At 38.9% G+C, this 16,689-nt stretch overlaps 1 pseudogene; it reads right to left on the bottom strand.

Moving 5' to 3' along the window:
- Positions 1-1,522: 1,522 nt before the first annotated feature.
- Positions 1,523-2,701, bottom strand: LOC128309159 (uncharacterized; annotated as a pseudogene).
- Between the last annotated feature and the right edge of the window lie 13,988 nt (positions 2,702-16,689).

Below are 16,689 nucleotides of genomic sequence, written 5' to 3'. Positions count from 1 at the left end.
CCAATATCAACAAACTATCAACATGGAAAAGTGAGTGTATTCTAAACCTATGAAGTGCATAAAATTATCTTTTTTTTACTTCAAGTGCAAAACGGGTGAAACTTATCCTGCAAGGAAACCCGGGGAGTTATAAATTGCATCCCCTTACCGAAAGCAGTGAGTAATTATAATCCGCCATTAAGTATGTAGCACGCATTCATGACGAAAATTAATCATTTCAGATTCACAACCTAACGTCTCAAACTACAAAACCATACTACTGCACCCGAATGTTTTTAACGAAATATCAGCCACATCCACGGTTCCGCATAGCGTTGGCGATCAAAGTAGCAGGAAAATTACCGCAACTACTTTGAAACCACGGCAAGGTAAACCAAATGCAACTAAACATTGTGTTTAACAAAAGTTGTAATACTAGAAATGTTTATTTTTAGACCGCCAGGCAACAAAGTTACTGCAAGGCCAGGGTACGTTCCAGAATGTTCTTTCGAATGGAAGCCGTGAGAAAACGAGGACGATTTGAACTCTCTGGAGCAGCGGCTGGAGGAACCTGAGTTTAAAAAAAATTTTATGATTTTTTTAAACACACATCTGGCTTCCGACAGTGCGGAAGCTAGGCCACATGCAAGTGTAGATATAATAATCAACAAAAAATTTATGACACACATTAGTTGGACTGGCATTGGGCACCCTAATCCTAAAATCGGTTTCCATAAGTATGTTAAAATTTTAAGTATGTACATAGATATAGGTGCATGTCAAGAGGTACACCCAACTGGAAATACGATAAAGTTATTTTTTCAGAATAAGTTTAAACATGCGAGCCAAAGACTAAATTTATTAGGAGTAGTCAAAACGTCGCACCACAGACGACACTAATCCTTAACTGTTTAATATTTAATAACAGCCATAGTTTCATGAATTTAAGTTTAGTTAGTTCTGTGATTTAGTTTTAGTTTCATGAATTTTAGGCTTAATTGATTTTGTGATTAAGTATTAGTTGGATTAATTTAAGTTAAGTTAGTTGTGTGCAAAGTTTATGTGATTTAACTTTTATTTCTTTTCTTACTTTATACTTACACATTCTTATTTATAATCACATTCAAATATACCTGAAGGCACAATATCAAAATTATGAACATTGCGGTGATAATAACTTAAAAACTATGCTGTAAAAACCAGTAATAAAAAGTTTTCTTACTTATTCGTATGCCGATGGTTCACATCACAAGCGTATGGATTAATGGAATAAAAGCAAACTCGTTAATTTCAATTAAAGGTACCGCGACTAGTTTACATTTTATGTCCCTCAGATCTATTGTAATGTTAAATTCTTCTAATACATCAATATTTCCTCGATGTATGTTTATGAATTTCGAATCAAAAGGATAATCAAAAGCACTAGACGAATAAGATAGCTTTCTTGCTAATATTTCTACGATCCCCTCTTGCAAAACTGCATTTACATATTCACATACATACCCAGACTTCGTAAGGAACCATTTGTTGCTTTGTTCATTTTTCAAACAAAAATCTTTGCGTATATGTAATGTTTGTAATGTTTGTAATGTAATGTAATTGTGTTTCCTCGCTGATGAATTGAAAGATACCTAGCTTGTTCACTTGCTTGTGGTGTATAATAGGCATCCCTTTCAGATATTCGGTTAATTACTTGCTCCAAGCTTTTCCTGCCGCTTCTTAACAACCTTTTCAAACGCTGCAGCTCATTTTCGAACGGATATGATGAGATTGTATTAAGTGGACCAAACTGTTTCACTTCTTCGTTATTATGCAAAAGATTATGCACGTTGCTTGATACATATTCTGGACCATAGATATTACTATACTGTTTCACAAAGAGTTTAAGCAGAGTATTGGCTACGACCCAATTCTGTTTGTAAATACCTGACGAGAATAGCGTAAGGCTGCAAAAAAAACAGCATGAAATGGCTATATTGATCGTCAGCAATCGAATCTTTCAGCACAACTATAGACCCATAGTGTAAAAACGAAGCAAACTCTGACCCTTTCCAGTGCTTTATTTCGAGAAGTGAACGAAATTTCCTATGAATTTCTACAGGTAATTTGATGTTAGTTAACTTAGTTGACAAAGTATTAATTTGTGAGGATGTCAATTTCTTTTTCACGCCAAAATTACCAAATATCCAGCCTATAAGTTGTCGTTTGGTTAGTCCTAAATCTATCAAATGCAACGAATCGGCAACAGTTACTTGCTGTATAATATCAAAATTGATTAAATGTATCAGAGGAGAATCTTCTTTATGATGGTTGTCGTAAGTGCGCATCCTGAATTCCTTATCTGTTCGATCTGGTGCTCTAGACTCAGAGAATGCAACTCTTCCGTTGATACGTTTCCCTTTTGTAGTGCATTTCAGGCAACCATCAAGCGAGTTGAAGCCGGCAACACCTATTGAAAATAGAAATTTATAGTCCATATGCAATGTAATAATATAATATTAGTTATTATACCTTTTATGAATGCTCGAGCAGGTGAATCAGCAATATTAGCTCGTAATTTGATTTGTACTTTCTTGTTGTTGACGATTATATCGTTTTGAATGAGAAAATTAAATTCCTCAACAAAAGGCCGAAGAAAATGCTATATATTTGCTGGTTTTGTTGCTCCACAATACAGGGCAATCGTCATCACTGGTGATTCTGGCAATTCATGAATGTTCATCAGAATAGGCCAAAATTGAAGGTTGTTGCTTTTGGTTATCGGTAATCCGTCTATTGATAAATACAATGATATCGTTTCAATTGAATTAGGAAGTACACGGCTGCAATCAAAACAAGTTCACCAGTATAAAGAAAGTAAATTAGGTGTTGATGGCATCATCGATTTAATCGAACCTTAGCTCGTTGGTCCTTCGTTTTTCGATTCTTGTTATGGTATTTAGTATCTTTATCTTGCTTTATCTTCAAATTGGTTTGAACTTGTTTTAAGATTGAAGGTGTGTTGTCGGTGGGTGTTATAATTTCAATAGGAGTGAATGTAGTACAAGAATGTACAGAATTATTATATTTGTGAACTGCCATCGTAACTAAATCTAACACGGATTTGTAAGGATGTTCAGATTTTGTGATGCGATATATTTCAAGCAAAGTTGAATGGAATCTTTCAACTACACCATTCATTTCGCTTCTTCCAGTAGCTGTTAAATAAGGGTTAACTTTACAGATTTTGAAAAATTCTGTAATTTCCCGTGAATTAAAAGATTTTTCCCCATCTAAGACAATACTTTCGGGGGGTTTATGTTTTAGTATTACTTCTTTCAACGCTGGTAATACATCAACAACGGCTCTGGAGTCGATTTTTACTACTTGTGCATATTTCGAAAATTTATCTACACAAGTTAAAAAATAATGTTTTTCTAAGAAAAGTATGTCGATGTGTAATATTTGAAATAGTGTGTTTGGTAAAGGAGTTTTTTGCATTGGCGGTGTTATTGGTTTTCTATCATACTTGCATTCATTACAAGTGCGACAAGACCGTATGAAATATTTAATTTTTGCAGACATTTGTGGGAAATAGTACCGTTTAAGAATTTGTGCTTTGTTTTCTTCGTATCCTCTATGTGCTCTATCATGTTCTCTACTTATTATATCCTGCTGGTCGTTTTCATTTTCTTCATCTTGTAGTAACGTTTGGGTAAAACGAATTTTCAGCATGTTTTGTCTTCCATAATTTTGCCTGTATACTTCCTGTATTTTTCCCATAAGAGATTCACTTGTGAATAAGCCATTTAATTTTGCATGATTAAAATGTGTTTTTAAAACATGTAGCAAGTTTCTATCACTAGTATCCGAGATCGCGACTAGTTTCCGTTCAAAGTTTGGGAAAGGTTGCGAAGAGCAAACATTGTCGTCTCCTTCTTCTAAAATGATTTGATGCCTGAAAGCATTCAAAGGAGCTTCGGTTGATGGAATAAAGAAATTATCGCTTTCGTTTGCAGAGTGTCGTGTCGCAGTCATGGAATATACCACTCGACTCAGAGCATCTGCTACTACGTTAGTTTTTCCGGGTTTATATACAATTTCATATTCGTGTTCTTCTAAATATGATTTCCATCGTTTTAGTTTAGCGTTAGTGTTTTTTTGAGAAAGCGTAAATGTGAGTGGTTGATGATCAGTTAAGATTTTAAACTTGGCACCATACAGATAATTTCGGAAGGTTTTTAATGCCCAAATTATCGCTAACATTTCTTTTTCCGGTACAGAATATGACTCCTCGGTTTTTGATAATGACCGGGAACCAAAGTGAATCGGTTTATCTTTACCTAACTCTCCTTGTGAGAGTACCGCTCCAATGGCGAAGTCGGAAGCGTCTGTTGTCAATATAAACGGTTTACTGTAATCAGGATGTATTAAAATATCTGAAGACGATAGAAGATTCTTCATTTTGTCAAAGCATTTGACTTGTTCTGATGATAATATTATTTTTCTATTGGAGGCCGGATTTGTTTCACCTCGTAATGCAGTCGTTAATGGCTTTGCTATTTTTGCAAAATCTTTAATAAATCGCCTGTAGTAACCCATTAATCCTAAAAATGATCGCAATTCCCTTATAGTTCTTGGGATAGGAAACATTTTTATGGCTTCTATTTTTTTCATGTTAGGTTTTATTCCGTCGCATGAAACTACATGACCCAGGAATTCTATTTCTCTATGCAGAAATTCAGATTTGTCAATTTGCACTTTCAGATTAGCAGTGTCTAGCGTTCTGAGCACTGTGTTAAGATTTTTAAGATGTTCTTCCAATGATTTTCCAAAAACAATTACATCGTCCATATATATGTAGCATATTTTCCCTATATGATCTCTTAGGACATCATCTATAGCTCGTTGGAAAATAGCTGGAGCGTTTTTTAATCCAAATGGCATTCTCAAGAATTCGTATTTTCCGTGATTTATAGAGAACGCGGTTTTTTCAATATCTTCGGGTTTCATTTTGATTTGATGAAAACCAGAAGCAAGATCTAGAGATGAAAAATATTGTTGTCCTTTCAATTGATCTAACACGTACGTTATTTCGGGCATTGGGTACCTGTCGCTAATTGTTTTCTCGTTCAATTTCCTATAATCGATTACCATCCTAAACTTTTTTTGACCTGATGCATCGTTTTTTTTGGTACTATCCAGACTGGAGAAGTCCAAGCCGATCTGGATGGTCTAATTATACCTGTCTCTAGGAGGGTTTTGATTTGTTCGTTTACCTCGGCTGCATATGCTGCGGGGTAAGGGTACTCTTTCTGATGCACAGGTATATCGTCTGAGGTATTTATTATACACTCTACGTTGGTGGCGCATGTCAGAGCAAGATTTGGTTTATGAAAAACATTATTATTTTTGTTCAATACTTCCGTTAACATACTCTTTTGTGACGGGTCTAGATGATCTACCCGAAAATCAATAAGATGATTTTCTTTAACGGCCTGATATATTTGTAAAGGTATTGTAAACGGCATTCCATTATCTGTGTTTATTGTAAGAACATTATTCTTGAAGCATAATTGAGCTTCAAGTGTTTTTAAAATAGATGTACCTACGATTCCAAAGAAGAATGGATGAAAATCATGCACAATGAATTGAAAATTTATGCTAGATTTAGGGTAAAAAAATGCAATGTCTATGGCCGAAGTAGCGTTGAATTTGCCTGTAGCACTTTTTATGCTAAGAGTCGAATATTCATAAGGCTTAGAATGCTTGTAAGCATAAGCAAGTTTCGGCGATATTAGGTTAATGTTCGACCCACTATCTATCAAAAATGGATATTCTCCCTGTGTTGTCCGCAAAAAGATATATGGGAGAAATGGTTTCACCATTTTGCGGCCCAGTCTAAAAAATGATTTTCTCCTTCGAATATTGTATTGGATGGTTCGCTATATGAGCTAAAGTTCCTTCTAGTTTCTGTTTCGTTTAACGGCGGTGCTCCTGCCACATAATCCAGTGGAGCATCTACCGGATATGTTTGCCTATACTGTGCCGAGGATGGTCTAGCTCTCTTATGATCATAGTTTCGATTCGCGTAGTTGAGGGCGTTTGATCGTACAGATGGATCAACTTCCATAGGCACTGGATGATTAATCTTAGCTTGCTCAGCTGGATTTCTTCCAGAAAAATAATTTTTTGTTTGGCTATGTTGACCTGCGGGATGTTCATATCCTTGAGAAGAGAAATTTCTAGGGTGACTATATTGACCTGATCGATAATTATTTCTTTGTGGGGGATTTTGCCATTGGTACGAAAAGTTTCTGGGCGGAAGTGGTGGTCCTTGATGGTTTGCGGTATGATAACTAGTCCCTCTAGGAGGTGTAACGTAAAGATCTCGTGGTTTAGGAACATAATTAGTGCGAGGTTCAGATTTAAATGGCGCTGATCTCATATTCATGTTACAATATTCTAAGCAATAATTATATGCTGCATTCAAATTAGGGGGATTGTTATTCTTAAGCAAAAAACAAAGAGGGGTATCCAATCCTCTTATGAAGCAATCCAAAGCTTTTTCTCTGAAATAGGATACATGAGCTTCCCCATTTATGGCATATTTCGGGTCAGTGTACACTTGAGTGATGATCGAGTTCTGTAGATCGTTCACTCTACTAAAGTAACTGCTCAAACTTTCACTTGGTTTTTTGCTGATCCCACTTAGTTCGTGATCAAGCGTTTTCAATTCCCGTTTATCCTTATAATAAAGAAGTAGGATTGATTTGATTTGTGACCAACCTCCGGTAACACAATTAGTATTTAAAACATCTGATGCTTCACCCTTAATCTTTCTTCGTATGGTTCCCTCTAATACATGGTAAGCTGTAGAATCCCTTGGGAGTCTAACGTACATTTGTAGTACATTTTCTACTTCCATTATCCATTTCATTAAGTCACCAGCTTTCCCTTCAAATGTAGGTAACTCCCTAACGTAATCTGGGACTTTACCCACTTGGATATACTCTTCGTATGTCATTGTGGCACTTGTACTTTCGGTAGCCATTTTGTTTCTTGTGTACACTTCTTGTCTTTTCTGTTTTCTATCAAAATTATAATCCACCATAAACACTCAAAAAACTCAATTAACACGTTTCCTTGATTGAATTTTCACTTTCGTCACTTTCTTTGATCTAGATGGACAGTAATTCCCTATTATCACTTCTTAAAATTATAATGACTCACAGTAACATCGAAAATAATACGATGATGCTCATGCTCCGTCCTGCGAGGCTGCTTGATGCTTCGGATGATCCTTTTTGGTGTTGTCCTACTACGGGTCCTAGGCTTCCTTCGGGAGAGATGTCCACGAAATGCAGTATCCGGGTCCCTATTCGGGCGCCAGTTAACAAACACGGGGGTTGGGGTTGGATTCGGATTCCTCGGACAGAGTAACGTTGTTGTTTAAGAGCTGAACTGAGAGTGGATATATTTCTAAATTTCGTCCTTATATATAATAAACTATTTCTATTTCACAATATGAGGAAGCAGGATGGAAGGGTTAAGGATTCATTGTTTCGCTGCTTGTTTGATGGTGGCCTGGAGTACCTGATGTACGACGGTTTGTCGGGGAATCCCAATACGGGTCTAGTGATGCATATGTCTGAATAGCCAGGGTACAGATGACCAGGTAAAGGTGCATGGCGATAGTTGACGAATAGTTTTACAGTATGCTGGCTTGGATGTGGGTGTGGTAAGTACGTAGAATCTTGCCGTGTTAAGATTCCGTTTTACCTAACTGTACATCGACTTAATCTTAGTGTCCATCACTTGGTGGATCAACGTAAGATTCGGACTTCGCAGGTTTCGGATTGATGGGAAATATCGAGGCCTTACCGTGGGTCGGGGGACTCTCGATGATTCAGGATAAGAGACGACACAAATTACTTCGTGGTTCTTAGCCAACTGCACTCTCTGACTTCCCTTGCGCGGCTCTTTATTTTATACTCATTTGCGTTCGGGTTTGCATGTTATGGGTTCGACGCCTTTGTCCGACGGTTTGGGCGGAGCCTACCTAAGCTGACCTACTTTCCCACGCTAGAACCTTTCCGCGTTCGCGTGTTCCTGTTTTGGGTTCTTGTCACCTCGTAAACAATTTGGGCTCCGTTGTACACGTCATTGCTATGCGCTCATTGGGTTCTGTCACCTCGTAAACAATCTGGGCTCTGTTGCGCGCGTCGTAGCTATGCGCGCAAGTTCTCGGATTGCGCAGCAAGCACTTGTACTTGAACCTCTTAGCGGTCGGCGCATGTTTTCCTTTAGCTTGCGTTTTCCGTATTTACGTTTCGCTTGGTTTTGGGTTGGCCCATTAGTTTCCTGCACATGTTGTGTTCTGGTTTTTGTTTCTGTAATTATGCGTATGTAGGCTTATGTGTCCCTACTGTCAACCTTTAGGTTGTTTATGACCTAGTTCTGGTTTTTGTCTATTGGGCTCTTGTAACTGTTCTTTGTAATACAATTTTGCTACAATGTTGCTATTGCTTATCTTATATATATATATCTTATATTGCTAGCTGTTTAGCAGATTAGCTTATCTGCTACATGGGCGTGAAGGACATTTTACGATGTTGATGTCTGCATGATGATCGTGTTTTACAGCTGAACGGATGTTTATGTATCTGTAGCATATTCTACAGGTAGATATCACAGGAAAGGGTACATCCAGTGGAAGGGTTGTGGCGACGAGCGTTAACTCGCGCTTGGACACTGTGTCCGGCGACTGCGTGCTGCCAAGAGAAGATAAGTCCATTGAAGGGGAGATGGGAACCATGACAAGTGCTTTGAAGGAAGTAGTGAAAAAACTACACAAATCTGAAATATTAAGTTTATCAGATTTGTCAGGAGATAGCAGAGAGTGGCCAAATTTTAAAATGGCGTTTGATAGATTAACAAGGGACGAAAACAGGCCAGAAGAGATACTGAGAAGATTTCAATTAAGCATATCAGGATAGGCAGCCATAAGCGTTAATCGCCTTCTATTTGATGCGGCAAACATAAACAAGATAACAGAAAAGCTTGAGAAGGAATACGGAAACGTAGATTCTATTTATAAAACATTGGTAAACGATTTATTAAAGATTCAGCAACCCTCACTGCAAAACCCTGATTCAATTATACGCTTTAAGCATGCATTGGAAGAGTTAATATTTGGCATGACTTCAATAAAAAGGTTGGAATACTTGGCTGATCATAGACTAATTGAAGAATAAATAGATAAAATCTCAGATCAATTAAAACATAAATGGTATAACCACATAATAAATTATGTGTGATATGTTAAAAACAAATCACTTTAATACATCGAAATGCGGTTTTTCAAAGGGCAAGTAAAAGAATCAATGTACATCAAGTAAGCAGAAAATTTTATTATCAAATACTTCCAGTAACCATAAGACATAAGCAAAGGGAAGTGGAAACCTATGCTTTGTGGACACTGGTTCAGCAGCAAGTCTCATACAACAAAAGTTACAGGATATATTAAAAGTGCCTGGCATACACAAGCCTATGGAGATGATATGGAGCAACGGAGAAAAACAAGAGGAACCGGAAAGCCAAGAATTAAATTTAGAAATTCAGGGGTTGAATGGGTAATCGTATCGCGTAGATGGAATCCGAACAGTACAGCAGATCTCACAAGTCAATCAGTTGACGCACAATCTCTAAGAAATTTTCATAAACATTTAAACTCAATTGAGTTTCCTACATATAATAATGTGGTATAAGATATGCGAAGCTGCCCTATAGCGTTACCACTGGTATAACCTGTACAGTATAGGAGCGTTATAGTGGCAGCTAACAACGGAAGCGGCAGGACACACTCGGGTCTTTTTCTTGATTCATACGCCGAATAGATAGGACGTCGAATAGATACGAACATTTGTTAAAGTTAGGTTAATTAGGTTAATTAGGTTAGTTAGGTTGAAAAATATTTAAATGTTAGAATAAATAACATAATTATATATTAACGGAAAACCTACTATATTACTTGGGTTACCGCTTGCACATCTTTTGTATGGCATCGAATATGTAGTAGGTGAATCAGTAGAAACAGTGGCAGTCAAAACGCCACTTGGTTGGACAATTTTGGGAGGAACTGATGGGACAGATGAATTTCAATCCATTCTAACAGTTGTCGTTAATGAAAACGAAGAGAAAACTATGGATGTCTTGATGAAGGATTATTTCAGCGTCGAAGGTTTTGGGGTTAGCCCCACTGCCCAGATACCTGTTACAAGGTTACCTGAACAGAGAGCGGTGCAAATAATGAACGTTACTCTGAAACAGACAGATAATTCCTGTGAAATTGGATTGTTATGGAAATGGGATACATTAAATTTTCATGACAGTTACACGCAAGCCTTGAGATGTCTTTGTGGTTTTGAACGTAAGAGGGTAATCCCCAACTTAGGGTGTGGTACCATTCCGAAATTTAATCGTATGAAGAAAAGGGTTACGCGTATTCAATTGGTTATCAATAACAAATCATCGAAAATAATCAAAATAATTATATCCCTCATTTTGCAGTAATAAACGGTATCTCCTTGAATGCGTGCCTATTAGCAGGACCAGATACTATATCATCGCTTTTTGGACCGCGGCCGTGGCCGCTACGACTTGTCGTTACGTGTAGACACGACAGAAGGCGGCTGTACACGAACGAACGTTCGGGACGACAGTGGGCGGCTGCACATGAAATAACGATCGGGACGAACTAAGGCGGCTGGATTATAAGAAGGCGATCGGTATAGAGAACGAGGCGCAACATAAATTCATTTATGGTGTTAGAATAGCATGCATGTGGACGGATAGGACAAAATTAATAATAAAATAGTTAATTATCTAACCTTTGCATCTGGTGACAGCGGTAAAGCGCAAAAATAATTTAGCGCAATTTGCTTTTCTGACTGGTGTTAAAAATAAAAAAAAGTTGTGGTTTAGATTTATTAATTATAATCGTAAGTATAAGGTGTAGGAAATCGCAGCGTCATACACAGTAGGACCGGGCAAGTGAAAATTGGTATATATTTTTAATCCAGTGATTTTTTTTTGGTTTCTAAATTAATTAAATCGTTGAATATTAAATTGTTAAAAAAAGTATGAATATAATATTATTAACAAAATAAAATAGTAAATAGATAAATTAATACGTATACACTTAATTTGATATAATTTTTTCTTTCTCCTCCATTTTGTTAACCACATGGTAAAAGGGTAATGAACGACAGGGTTTTGACACTTAGAAACAGAGCTGTTGAGATTAACACGGGTAGCAACAGCCTCAACAATATTCGGGAAGTTGGTCAGAAACCAAATTTTAATTCAACCGCGCACAGTGAATCAAAATTGATTCAGCAATATAATTACAAGGAAAGACTACAAATACTTAAAGCGGATTTTTTTAATCAAAGTATTGAAATCGATAGGGCCTTAAACGCTACAAGCTTCAATATGGCATATGAATTTCCAATGAAAAAGGCTATGCTCGGCATTCCGGAATATAATGGCAAGAGTAAGAATCTGGAGGATTTTTATACTAAGTAGAATATTTTGCGAAACAAATTCTTGTAGGAGAATTGGAAGAAGAATTGATTTGGGTCGTATTATTCAAATTAAAAGGCGAGGCTGCCGGATTCTTCAATCGCATAGTGAGCGACACATGGGAAAATGTGAAATCAAATTTAATAAAGCAATTTGGTGAAAAGATATATTTGGAAGATATTTTCCATACAGTGGAAAAAGCAAAGGTAAATACGGAAGAAGAGGAAGTTAAAGAAGAAAATGAAAGCGTATTGATTGAAAATGGGGAGGTACTAGAAAATTTGGAATTGCTTCCCAATATGGAGAAACAATACACAGATTGTGATTTAATGGAAAGAAGATTGGAAAGAGAATTGATGGGAGAAAAAATATTTAAGGAGTTGTCTAGCAAAATTAATATCAGGCATTTAAATTTGGAAAATTCGCCGAACATAAAAAAAATTATTGATAACTTTAAAGATAGACGCATAGATAGATAGATAGAAGACGCATGCAGCCACACATGAAATAGAGACGACTTCGAATATTCCCATTTACAAAAGGCAGTACAGGTTTCCTGCAGCATTAAATCAAATTATGGAAGAACACATAGAAGAAATGCCAAACCAACAAATAATCAGACCAAGCAAAAGCCCATGGAATACACCGGTGCTGTGCATACCAAAAAAAATCCGATGGGGATAGGGAAAGGAAATATAGAATTGTGGTCGATTTTCGCACTTAACCAAATTACTAAACCATTTATCTATCCCATTCCTAAGATAGATGATATAATGGATATTATTGGTAAAAGTAAACTATTTTCAACAATTAACCTAAAGTCAGGGTTCTTTCAAATACCCATTACGATTAGAGACGCTGCTAAAACAGCATTTTCGACATCAAAAGGGCATTACGAATTTTTACGAATGCCTATGGGACTTAAAAATAGCCCATCCACATTCCAAAAGCTAATGAACACGGTTCTGTACACAATTCAACCAGTAAAAGCATTCGTGTATTTAGACGACATTGTTATATTTGGTGAATCAGAAGAAGACACAATGCAAACTTGATAAAAGTATTAAATGGGTTAAAACAGTATAACCTTAAAATAGAGCCGTTAAAATGCAAGCTGTTGCATACGGAAATAAATTACTTGGGACACACTTTGGGATTGGGCGATATAATAAGATACCGATGAAAATAACGACCACTTCAATAAGTCCTTTCGAAAAGGTTTACATGGACATTGTAATTCTACCCGAATCTGTGACAGGGAATAAATACGGACTAGTTATGCAGGATGATTTAACAAGATATCTAATAGTTACACCGATGAAGAATCAAGAATCAGCAACGGTGGCAAAAGCGTCCGCTGAGGAATTGGTCTGTGTTTTAGGTGCCCCTACAGAAAGAATTACAGATCAAGGTACAAACTTCATGAGTGAAGTAATGAAAGCTACATGCAAACTATTAAAAATAAAAAAAATAAATACATCTGCTTATCATCCTCAAGCAAACGTAGTAGAAAGAGCAAATAGGGAGCTAAGAATATATTTAAGACAGTTTGTAGGAAAAAATTACACCACATGGGACAGTTTATTGAAATTCTTCACATTTGGATACAACACAACGATAAACTCATCGACTGGATTCACTCCATATGAGTTAATATACGGCAGAAAAGCGAGAATACCAACATCGATATACAATGAAGATGTAAAAAGAATTTATAACAATTTCTGCGAAGTACTGAAAAAGAAATTAACGGAGATACACACGATAGCTAGATGTTGGAATTATTTTGCATGAAAGGTTTCATGAAAGTTTTCACACACTTGACGAAAGACTAATTGCCCTAGATGAACTTGCCTAGATCAATAATGAATTTTAGAATAAGCAAAAGAAGACAAATGAATAAACAGTAGCAAACAGAACACGGACATTGTAACACACGTTTTTAGGGTTTCGATATAGAAACATTTTTGCGAAAGATACAGTGCGCGGATACAACATTTAGTAAGATTTCTCACATTTTTGGTCCTTCGAACTGGATCCGTGTGCTAAGTGTCTCTCTTCGCTCTACCACAAGAGCATCGGTAATTTCGGTACGCTCCGCATCACGAGCACGGCGCAGTATCCTAAGCGCCAAACCGAAATTTGCGCGTTGAGTTCATTGGTCTAGGGCAAGGTCAACGGTCGGGCTCACGCATTACATTAATCGCTCGGATTTAAAGTGTTAATACTTTTTCGAAGTTTTTTTTAATCACGCGTTCGGTAGTGAAAGTGATAATGGACAAAAAGTTGAAAGCTGCACAACACAAAAAGCTCATCGCTTTGGAGCAAATTAAATCGCTGGAGCGGTTTAAGGAGTCCTTCAGCAGCGGTGACGCCAGCCAGATTCCGGAGGCGATGGAGGGGTTGGAGCAGCACAGGAGCGACTTTTTTGCCGCGGTGGCAAAACTGGAGGAATGCGACGACAGCAGCGAGGCGATTCAATCATGTATCCACGACAGGATCGATATGGAAGAACGGTGTCGGCGACTAAAATCTATGAGAGAATCAACGCAAGGAAGCTAGCCCGCTGAACGATTCCACACTTTTGGCAAGTTCTACTCTCGCGTTTGGACGGCCAAACGCAAACAACCTTCGGTTGCCAAAAATCGATCTACCTACGTTCGATGGGGATTCGACAAAATGGTTGTCATTCCGCGATCGTTTTGTTTCGATGATTGACGCTTCAGCAGAATTACCACCTATTGCTAAGCTTCAATATCTTCATTCTTCGTTGAAGGGCGAAGCAACGGTGCCCTTTGAACATGTGGCTCTGACGACCAAGAACTACGCAGTGACGTGGGCGTCACTACTTAAGCGTTACGATAACCCGCGAACCCTGATTCGCGAGTACTGGGGGAAGTTACATTTTCTTCCGGGAATCGAGACGCAAACTGTCGACGGGTTAACGTCGTTGGTGGATGAGTTCACACGGAATGTGAAGGGACTGGTGAAGCAACAAGAACCAGTCGATTCATGGGACACCCCCTTGTCCAACTTGCTACTGATGAAAATGGACGACGAAACCATTTTGGCTTGGGAGGAACACTCAGTACAGTTTAAAAGTGATAAATACAGTGAGTTGATCGAGTTCCTGCAGGATCGAGTGCAAATTCTGAAACCGAGAAACAGCTTGGTGTGCGGAAAGGTGGCTTCTACCAAGGTGGCCAGCGCATATCGTCTTCCTGCACAACGAAAATCGATCATAAACGCAGCTGCAGTGCAGAAAAATCCATCCAACTCTGCCTCTTTTCAACAGCAGACATGTCCGTTACAGTGTTCGGATCCTCATCTGTTACGCAATTGTCCGGTATTTATCAGCAAGGATATACAGCAACGACGAGACGTCGTCAAAACAAAAGGTTTATGTTGGAACTGTCTTAGTAGTTCTCACCAAGTGAAGTTGTGCAAATCCGGGTGTTGATAAATCAACGGTCAATTCAACTGACAGCTGCCCAAGTCGACCAAACTCAGGATTCGACGACAGATGGCGCTAGGAGAGATCGCGATCGGTACGATAACGAAGATTCCCGATTCCAAGGGGGAATGACCGAGTGGCCTTGGTGGAAAGGATTCGACCGGCAACCGGCACTCTACCCAAGGAACCCGAGACGTCGACGTGATTTTTTAGCGCCGTTAAATAAACTTGGATAGTTAAAATACGCGATTGTCTCACTTTAATAAATCGGGTGACAAGAGTCGGTTGCCGCCGTGGCAACATTCTAAAAAATCACAGTCTTAGCAAAAGTGAAATTTCCCGTGTTAATCACCGTTGCCGATACCAATTAAGTTCTTGAGGAAAATCAGAACATTCGTGCTGCAGTGAAAAGGAAAAATGGCTACTAGCGAGGACCTAATTTGCGGTGTGTGTACCGCGCCGTGTAGCGAAGATTGCATACTATGCGATGAGTGTCGCACTCCTTATCATTGCAACTGCGTGCAGGTGGATGATACCGATAAGTGTCGCGAGTGGTTTTGCAAGAAGTGTGTTGAAGCTTCGAACGAGTTAACGACCTCGACCCCTACTAGAGAAGCTGTGAACGAGCAAACTGCTCCGACCCCAACTGGCCACCGCCCGACGGGAGACGAAATGATGAGGGAGATCAGCTGCCTCTTCCAGCAAATGAAGGAGTGCATTGATCAAGGCGCGACACGGAAGAGCACGACCCTTTTAAAGATGTGCTACGCGTGTAATCTTCCCGGTGATACCGACATCATTGCGTGCAAGGAATGCAATCGTATAGTGCATATCCACTGCACCGAGGAAAACGATACAACCCCCCTAAGAAACTGGCTATGTGCTTTCTGCATCGTTGGCCGGATGAGGGTTAGTACTGATCCGTTGACCCAAGTGATGAGCAGGCTAGAGAACATCGAGCGCAAAATGGAAGCGGCCACCAGCGTACCGCGTCCTACGTATGCTTATGCGCCATGTTCGACGACCTACGGCCATTACTCAATGGAGAATCCAGGTGACCTTACACGAGGTCAAACCGCTGCTAGAAACGTTGGTGTTGGAAAGTTACCATCCTTTTCCGGAGACCCTGACCAATGGTCAATGTTCATTCACGCGTTCGAAGAGACCACCCGCATATGTGGATTTACGGACGGCGAAAACATCATCCGACTCCAACAAGCCCTGAAAGGAAAAGCGTTGAAGTCAGTACAGTTGCGTCTTCGTAAAACTGAAAATCTAGCGGCCGTGATTGAAAGTTTACGAACCACCTACGGACGTCCACAACTCATAGTGAATTCTTTGATGGATCAGATAAGAAAGGCACCGGTCCCTCGGATCGAAAAACTTGACACTATCGTCGACTATGGTGTGATGGTGGAAGAGGTCGATGCTGCCGTCCGATCTAGCGGTTTGGAGCTTCGTTACGATGGACCGATTCTCGAAGAGTTAGTGGCTCGCCTACCCCCAGTTCTAGCATTCCTATGGGGAATGCAACGTGTAGGAAAACCAATAGCGACCCTAGCAGAGTTCAGTGTTTGGATGCGAGGGGCCAAGGAAGCCGCGCTCATTGTTTCGCCGTCAGCAGCGAAAGCAGAGGAGAAGCGAACCACGAAGCAGCTAAATGTTCATGTGTCTAGTGAGCAGCCCTCCTC

This window comes from Anopheles moucheti, unplaced genomic scaffold (genome assembly GCF_943734755.1).
Source record: "Anopheles moucheti unplaced genomic scaffold, idAnoMoucSN_F20_07 scaffold_38_ctg1, whole genome shotgun sequence".
NCBI classification, from domain to species: Eukaryota; Metazoa; Arthropoda; class Insecta; order Diptera; family Culicidae; genus Anopheles; species Anopheles moucheti.
This window is presented reverse-complemented; position numbering and strand designations above follow the sequence as displayed.